At 37.0% G+C, this 9,490-nt stretch overlaps 1 long non-coding RNA gene across 1 annotated transcript; it reads left to right on the forward strand.

The window, feature by feature from the left end:
• The first annotated feature begins 542 nt into the window (after window positions 1-542).
• Window positions 543-2,043, forward strand: LOC147481948 (uncharacterized). The gene is made up of 2 exons (XR_015205681.1): window positions 543-1,538; window positions 1,822-2,043. It is a non-coding gene; the product is annotated as an uncharacterized LOC147481948 (long non-coding RNA).
• The last annotated feature ends 7,447 nt before the right edge of the window (window positions 2,044-9,490 follow it).

The following is a 9,490-nucleotide window of genomic DNA, read 5'->3' on the forward strand; positions in this document are numbered from 1 at the left end:
GCTGCTAAAAACTGAAAATTTGTGGTCGATTGGTGAAGTAAAGTTGTGGGGTTTTTCACCCACACAATTTTCGGCCGAAGTTATTGATGGGTGGTGTGTGAAGGATTTTCGGTGGTGGTGGAAGCTAGCGGTGGTCTTCTGAAGGGGATGGATCGCGAGAACGATCCAAAGCTCCCCGTCGGTGTGTAACTGTTTAGACTTGTGTCTAATTAAGTTGGGCGGACCATATTAGTTTTTGGTTTTGGGCCGGTTTTAAAGGTTTGTGTGGGCTGGTCCAGAGAATGTTAAGTGGACCGGATAGTATTCTCCCTATTCTAAGATCTGTTGAGTCTAGATAAGTTCAAGTTGGGCCAGTTTCTTTTGTTTTGATTGGGTCCAGTTTTGTTTTAATTTATGGACCAGTTTAATTTAAAGTTTTCGGCGAACTTCGGTTTTGTTTTGGCTCAAGATAAGTTTTGGGCCCGTTTCTAATATTGCTTGGGCCAGTCCATAGGACTTAAAATAGATCTAATTGGGTATTTAAATGTTTAGATTTCCGGGTTCTAAGGTTTGGGCTTGGCCAGTTGGGTCCGAACCATGGCCTTAACCATGAGCCCATGAGTCATACACTTTTGACCTTAGTCATGAACCATGGCTATGACCATGAACCTGTTGAACTTGGAAACGACAGTTTGACTTCGACCATGATGGTTGACTTTAACTTTGACCAGGGGTTGACTTTTGACTAGGGTTGACTTTGACCAGTTGACCCAATTTGACCTTTTAACTCGGATTATGATTTGGGTTATTAAGATAGGTCTAGGGCTATTAGCATACTTGACTTTAGGCTAAGACCTCTATATATACGTGTGTACGTGTATTAAATATTATGTGATTTTGCAGTATTTTATGATATGCAACGTTATGACACATAGACATCCATGAAATTAATAACGCGTAAACCAAAAATACAGTTATCAAGATACTCATTCGTTCTCTGAAATGATATATAAAATAAAGTTCAATAATGCGTAAACAAAATTTACCGCACTCTTTTAGAGCTCTCCACGTCTCAATTTTTAGAATTTAGTTTTATGACTGTTGATGTCATATGTTAGGTGGGCATTTATTGAATGTGCCATAAATGGCCCGTTAGCGTTATCTATGGGTATTCATTGAATGTGCCATGAATGACCCGGTATTCATTGAATGTGCCATGAATGACCAGATTGTTTGGACTACCCTAGAGAGGAACTAAGGTATTCGCCTTGCGGGTTAGTTGTATTCCTTGAGTGTACAGGAATGTAAGGTTGGGTATTCCTTGAATGTGGCGGGAATGACCTAAGGTACATAGGTTGTGAAATATGTGTATAAGAAAAGTAATTGATTAATTAATAAGAGAAATTAAGTTGATTGGGCGAGTGTGCTTGGGTTTACTTTTGAATACCTGTAGGATATTAACAAATGTTAGAAGTTCTAACTTTCTTTTGCAGGAGGGTAGGACTTAATAACATTTTGTGCAGGGACGCGGTCCTACCCTTATACAGCAGTGGATATCGGTAAGTTGTAATTCAATTATTAAGTCGTATATTAAAACGAGTTATTATAATGAGTTATATAATGGAAGTCTTGCTTGGGAAGAAATTATGCCGGTTAAAATAACGGAACTACCTGTCTTCCAAGCTGTGAATGATTAGGTTATGATAGAGTTAAAGTGTGAGTGGGATAAGAAAAGTTTTGAAATGTTTATATGTATTTAGTCTACTCATACCAAAGAAATTCAATTTGGTCAATCCATGTTTGCTTTGTTTTGGCAACGTGGGTGTGTTCTTGGGAACATAGGTGGAAGGCAGTGGAACCGCGGCGTGTGATTGGGATTCTCGCCTGGAGCAGTCTGGGAGTTTAGTTGATTAGGTCTGATCTTTTGGAAAGATGTAATAACGTAGGTTACATTTGCATATGACATGAGAATACGATGTTGGAAACTGTTTTGTAAAGTTTGTTTGATATTTTATTGGGATGGAAGAAAGTTTTTAATAAAGTGATAGTTGAGGAATTTGGAGATTTTTGTTGTTAAGTTGATCCTGTTATGATGTGGGTTTTAGGTTTGGACATGTGTTGTATCCCCCGTCATAGCCTGGGTTTTTAGACAATTGAATCAAGTGATGGTTGAGATATTTATATTTCAATTATTCATTTTTTTAATTGTTTAGAAATTCGGGCTGTGACACTACATTTGTGATGTTCTTTACACGTGTTGGGTGAAGATTCACTTTCATCACCTATAAATACTCCCTATATGAACTACGCCAGACCTGATTCTTCTCGCCCCCAAGAATCAAGAGAAGATACGTAGGCAGTTCGCTCCTCGCCGAACTCGGTCTTAACCATATTCTAATCCGTTCTCCCTCTCTCTCTTTGTATGTAAAGGGAAGACCAAAACGCACCTTTATAGTGACTTCTGTTCAAAGCCGTACTCTGAGGTATAGATCAGTGGAATGAATTGCCTGAACCTCTAAAACGAGTCATTGAGTACTATCCATCCCAGCACGTAGTCTATGACGAGGGTTCTTGTGGACTTTCCATGTGTTGGTATCTGCTGTTTTGACTTTACTAGTCAATTTTGGGAGTTTAACTTGGACCTGCCTTTGAGGAGTAATGCCACTTGCAGGCGCTCATGGAAGACCTGTCATTGTAGATGACATGCTCTTCGCATTGGGCCTACAGACGAGTGCGGTCCTGAAATGCTTATGGTCCACGGTTTGGAGGAGGCAACAAGGTTCATTCCTTCACGGTCCAGATATGACTGTTATTCTGGGCGCAGAGATTGCTTTGAGGAACCACCGACTTTTCTCTTTCTTTAGGGAAGCAATGCATATGCCTGGTTTTGTATCACCGATATTTGCGTGGTATTTGTATTGTTTGCGTGAAATTTCGTGTCGAGAAAAGAGATGGCGGCTTGCATGATTTGGTAGGATATGACTGCTTGCATAATCAGCAAGGACATGACTGCTTATTGCATGCTGTTGTTTATGGAACTGATTCTTATATGATGGAAGACGTGCTTTATATTTATGATTGCTTGGAACTGTAAGCACTTCTCATATTCCGCTCTGTATGTGTGTCCTCATTTCAGAACATAAATTATCTTAAGATAGTCTCAACTCTCAATTACGTGGAATCACATTATTCCATTGTTCTCTGTTCATATTTTGTTATAAGTATTCCTTAGGGAGTTACAAATTAAATAGGATTATGACACATGTTTTTCTAATGAAACAACACCAGTGAACTTTAAAACCGAAAGAAAAAAGTAAAAAACTGAAATTCAGAGTCTGTGAGTTGAATTCTAGGGTTTACTTTCTCTGTTCTCATGCTTCAAACATGATGCATACGTAAGCATCTCCTTGAAACGTGATATGACAATGGCATGGAATGAAGAGTGCCTTCACATAATATTGCAACATATTACCTTCTTTGTATGTCTTAGTGCACTTGTGCTTCATATAGTCCACTGAATTCAGTATACCATTATAATTTTTCCTGCCACAGTTTTATCATTATAATTGTTCTGATATGCTCCACTTGTTCTTCAAGTTACTTTTAGTTTGTTCTTTAGTCTGTTTCTTTGTTTGGATCATTCTTTTTTTGCAATTATCAAATTCTCTTGCCTTGTTTGTGCGTGGAGATTGTGGCTTCACTGATAAGGCACAAGTTGCACAGTCAGGAGGTGCTGCTGGCTTGCTAGTTATAAATGATAACGAAGGTAGCCATTTGTGTTAACCAAAAATTACTTGGGTGCTGATTCTTCAATTATAAATTGTCAATTACTCCTGTATTATAACTCGCATGAAGTCTCTGACTGAAAATTTCTGTTCTCTATTTTGTCAGATCTTTATAAGATGGTGTGTCCTGAAAATGACACTTCTCTAGATATTAGGATTCCCGTTGTGATACTATAAAAAAAAAAGATTCCCATTGTGATGATTCCCAAGTCTGGAGGAGAAGCTATCAGGAAAGCAATGGTAGCTGGAAAGAAGAGTGAGCCTTTTAATTCTCAGTATTCTTTTTGGGGTTAACTAGTATTACCCCCCTACTAGAAGAGCCAATTAGGATTTCCCCCTTACTATATGGGAAAATTAGGGTCTCCCCCCTAAGTACACACAAAAAAAAAGTCAACTTGGATTGACCATATTGGTGCTGATTCTTCAATTATAAATTGTCAATTACTCCTGTATTATAACTCGCATGAAGTCTCTGACTGAAAATTTCTATTCTCCATTTTGTCAAATCTTTATAAGATGGTGTGTCCTGAAAATGACACTTCTCTAGATATTAGGATTCCCGTTGTGATACTATAAAAAAAAAAAGATTCCCATTGTGATGATTCCCAAGTCTGGAGGAGAAGCTATCAGGAAAGCAATGGTAGCTGGAAAGAAGAGTGAGCCTTTTAATTCTCAGTATTCTTTTTGGGGTTAACTAGTATTACCCCCTTACTAGAAGAGCCAATTAGGATTTCCCCCTTACTATATGGGAAAATTAGGGTCTCCCCCCTAAGTACACACAAAAAAAAAGTCAACATGGATTGACCATATTTTTTTTTTGTGTATTGGGGGGGTAATCCTAATTTCCCATCTAATGGGGGGTAATCCTAATTTCCCATCTAATGGGGGAAATCCTAATTGCCTCATCTAGGGGGGTAATATTCGTTAACCCCACCCTTCTTTTTGTGTAATTAATTGTCATCTTTTGGTCTTGCACAACTGCACAAGCTTATGATGTTAATGTTGTGCTTATGTTTGGAAAATAATGTGTATTAGTACTCTTCATGTGAATATAAATTGCGTTGTCAAATTCGTTGTGTATAATCTGAGATCATCATTCTTTTTGTTTATTCTTTGTGAAAATAATCCATGAACCACTTGGGTAATATATTAGGTAGTGTGTTCTTTTCTACTGCAACCCCCATTTGGGTTATTCGTTATAGTTAGCAGCTTTGTATCAAGGTCATGGTCGATTGGTCATCATAGTTTGAAGCGGGTATAAAAGATCAACTGTATAGGGTTTTTACTATTGTATGGATTAATATACTGGGGATGAAGAAACTAGTAGATTTAGATAGGAAGCAACGTATGCCTTGATTTGAAATGAAATATTCCTTGTGTTTCACAAAAATCTTTTATTATATCCTTAATGCATGACTGTGTTAAAGAAATGTTTGGTGGAGACTTAACAAATAGAAAAATGTTGACAACGTTTATTAGTTCGATCTATATGTGATTACCAGAAAAAAATGTAAGGATAACCTATGAGAAGTGAAAGACCAATGCACTGTGTTTTTTCAGTTCATTTTGGAGGCAGTATGAATTGGTATTTTTCCTTTAATTGGAATGTATTGGGTTTACAGTTGGGTGATCTTGGACACACCCGTAAAAACACTACCGTACCCCAACTTTAAAGTAAATAAATAAAAGGTTTAATTTGAGATACCCCCTGTTTTGCATTTTTTTAGATACCCCCCTGTTTTCAAATCCATTTGATATACCCCCCTCCTGCTCACTTCGGTTGGTCACCAAACAGAAAAAAAAAACAATTTGATGCCCTTTTTGCCCTTCCACGTGTATACAATATAAGAGTTTAATTAAGCCTATTCTTCAGCACTAGTCCACGTGTGGAAGACTACCAAAATGGTTAGACATAATCTCGACTGTCGATCTAAAATAAATTAGAAAAAAAAAAAAAAAAGATGATATTATTATCGGAAAAATCACTCCTCTCACTATCTTTCTCTCTTTCGGCAAGAGAAAGCCCTAGCTTCTTATCTCCACCACTTTTTATCTCTTATATGAAATAAAACTATATTTTCTATTATTTTCGATCATGCGTCCTCGTCATAAACAACAAAAACTGAGACGTGGTCGTGCAACACCACCCCTTCCCATAATCGATGAACACACTTCCTCAAAAAATGATGAACAATCTAATTTCGACAAATATTTAGAAGATGAAGAGGAGTACCCCCAACTGCCATTCCCATTCAAGAAGAAGAAGCACAAAATTTTGAGAAGCTATTATTCCCCCCTCTAGAAAATTTCATCGATGTGGATTCTTTAGTAGTTGATGGTCATTATTATTCTCCCCCAGAAACAAAAGAAGTGTCAGCTGGATTTACCACTTTTGAAAAAGCATTGTAAGTTTATTGAAGTGTAATTTAATTTGAATTAATTGTGTTTGTGCAAAATGGGTTACACACAAAATTAAATTTCGAATTCAATTGCTTGGCATTATGTTTTTTTTTTTTTTTTATAAATCGTTTGATTGTTTTGAGTGAATTTATCTATTGATTTTAATTTCAATTATATAGATGTTAGTGTATTTTCATCTACTTGTAATTTTATTGAACTGTCAATTAATTTTGTTCATCCAAAATGGGTTAGTTGCGTGCAAAATTAAATTTCTTAGTCGATTTTGATTTCAATTATGCAATTGTTAATGTATTTTCATGTTTCTTGTTTGTTTGTGTTTAGTGACATTTTTAAAGGTAAGGGTTTATGGCCAATGAGAAAAATCCACTATGAGGGGAGGGAATTTAATCAGGATAGTGAGTACTGGTCTCCTAAAGACTACGTTAATGGGCGGGACTTTATATTGGAGAATTGTGATGGCAACACTTTTTGCTTTTATACAATGTTGTCTATGTTGAAGAAATATCTTCCTAACCCATTTAAATATGAAATTGAGATTGGTGATGACCCTGTTTATTGTTTGAGAGGAGCTAGATTTGATATAAAGGATGACCATAATTGTAGACAATTTATAATTGATTCAGATGTTGACGAGGGTGGTTTCTTGAATTTGTTTATGGATTTTGTATGTGTGCCTCCTAAGCATTCCAATTTAGGGAGTGGTGAAGTGTTTACAGTACTAAATGAAGGTAATGAAGTTGAAGAGATTGAGTGCACCCTTCTTATCAGTGAAACTCCAAGAGTAAGGAAGAAGTCTAAGCCATATAAGAAACATGTGGCCTCCAAGAGGAGAGTAGTTGAACCTGTTGAACATATATTTGAACCATATGATGCACTTGGTTCAAACAAGATAAAGGGAAAAAGAGTTATACTTGACTACTTACCTGAGGAAGAGTTAGACCAAGTCCCTGCATTTCAAGAAGAAGAGATTTTGCATCAAGATGACATTCTAGATAACATTCAAGTGGAGGAGAAATACAAAATTGAAGAATCAGATAAAGTGCAGGTGCCGACTAGCAAAGTCGGTAAAACCTTTGGGTGATGATACCAGAGGTATGGGGCTCGAATCCCGCCATCATCAAAGAGTTACTGATCTCATTTAAAACAGGCTTATCAAAAAAAAAAAAAAAAAAAAAATAGAAGAAGAAGTTTGTCAAGCTGAGCACGAAGAGTATGAAACTCAAACACAAGATGTGTATGGAGAACATGAATTGCCAGAACAGATGGTGCCCATTAAGACAGTGGAAGAGCCCCAATATGGCATGGACTGGCCAACTATAAAAGATTATAGGAAGTACTTAAGGAAGTATGCCATTTTGAATCAGTTTGAGTATAGTTATACAAAGAATGATGGAAATATAATTAGGGTGAGATGCAAGGGTAAAGATTGTACATGGTCTTTCTATGCTTATGTTCCTACAGGTAATGTTGGTGATGGATTTACTTGCAAGTTGCTGAGACTTGTGAAGGTACTGAAGAGTTTGAGAACTCTTTGTGTGATTCAAATTTCATTGCCGAGGAACTTGAGGAAGAAGTGAGACTACTTCACCAGTCATATAAGGTTGTTGATATTAGGAAGAAAGTTAGAAAGATGTTTGGTGTTAGGATATCTTACTTTGTTGGGTGGCATGCTAGGCATAAAATTCTTGAAAAGGTGAATGGAAATTATGAACAAAGTTATATGCTTGGACCAGCTTGTTGCTTAGCAGTCCAAGCTAAAAATCCAGGGAGTGTAGCAACATGTGTAAATGATGAAGATGATGGGCTGTTTAGTGGGATGTTAATTTCTTTTATAGGGAGCCTACTTGGATTTTCTAGTGGGTCCATACCTATACTTGGCCTTGATGGTTGTTTCTTGAAAGGAAAATATGAAGGTGTGTGTTTGAGCATAACTGCACTTGATGGGAACAATGGCTTGTTTCCAGTTGTTGTGTACTTATGTAGAGGAGAGAGTGCTAAGACTTGGAGTGCTTTTCTAACTGGAATGAAGTGTCATCTTGAAGAACATAAGAGAAGGTTAACATTTATGTCTGACCAACAGAAGGGATTGAAGGAAGTTATAGTTGAGATATTTCCACATTCAAGCCACAGGTTTTGCTTCGGGCATATGTACAAGAACTTCAAGAACAAATTCATGTGTTGGGGAGCTGCTAGGGCATTCAAACCTAATGAATGTGAGCATTGGTTGGAGCAATTCAAAAGTGCAAAAAAGGAAGCACATGATTGGTTATTAGGGAATGACCTTAATTCTTTTTGTAGATCCTACTTCCATACTCACACAACTTGTGAGCACATAACCAATAACTTCTCAAAAAGTTTCAATGCATGGATTTTGAACTTGAGGGATAAGCCAGTAAGTGTGTTTGTAGAGGAGTTCTCTTTGTTAATGATGACTTTGATGAGAAAGAGAAAACTAAAGGCTGCTGCTATGAAAACAGGAGATGTAGTGCCAAGGGTGAAGATGATATATGAGAAAATGAAGAAATATGTGCCAGAGTACACATGGAGTAGTGCGAATGAGAATGAGTGGATTGTTCTAAGTACAAATCATAGATAGACTGTTTACATACCTACACCACTTGTGAATGCTTGAGGTAGCAACATACAAGATTTCCATGCATCCATGATATGTGTATCATACAATTCAGAAGGCTCAACTTGGCTAGACAAGTTATTCAATCATTGCTTTCTTCTCCATTTCTTATTCTATTGATATTTGGTCTTACTTTCAATGGTTGTATGCAGTATGTGTAGTGATTACTTAACTGTGGAAGCATATAGAAGAACATATGAAAATGGTGTGAGGCCATTTCCTAATGCATGTGATTGGCCTCCTGTAAGTATTCTATATGTTTTCTATTCCTTTAATAATTTCAAATACATTTTCATAATCACATAATCATTTGATATACTCATTTGTTTATCACTGCACAGCCTCCACATGTGTGTACTGCACTACCATTGGCAAGGCCATCTGGTAGACCAAAGAAGAATAGAAAAAGAGATGCAGAAGAAGCTAGAACTCCAACCTTATTCCTAAGGCAGAAGAGACCACTGAAATGCGGTAAATGTGGATTTGAAAGCCACAATAGACAAACCTGTAAAGGTCCAAGTGCTGCTCAAAGGGCTCAAAGAGACATTGAGAATGCTCAAATGGAGATTGGAGTGGAACCTAATATATGCAGAGGAAGGGATGGCAGAGGAATGGGTGGTAGAGGTAAAAAAGGACAAGATAATGGTCCACAATCAGAAGCAAGTGGGTAAAA

Source organism: Coptis chinensis, chromosome 8 (assembly GCF_015680905.1).
Source record: "Coptis chinensis isolate HL-2020 chromosome 8, ASM1568090v1, whole genome shotgun sequence".
In the NCBI taxonomy this organism is placed as follows: domain Eukaryota; kingdom Viridiplantae; phylum Streptophyta; class Magnoliopsida; order Ranunculales; family Ranunculaceae; genus Coptis; species Coptis chinensis.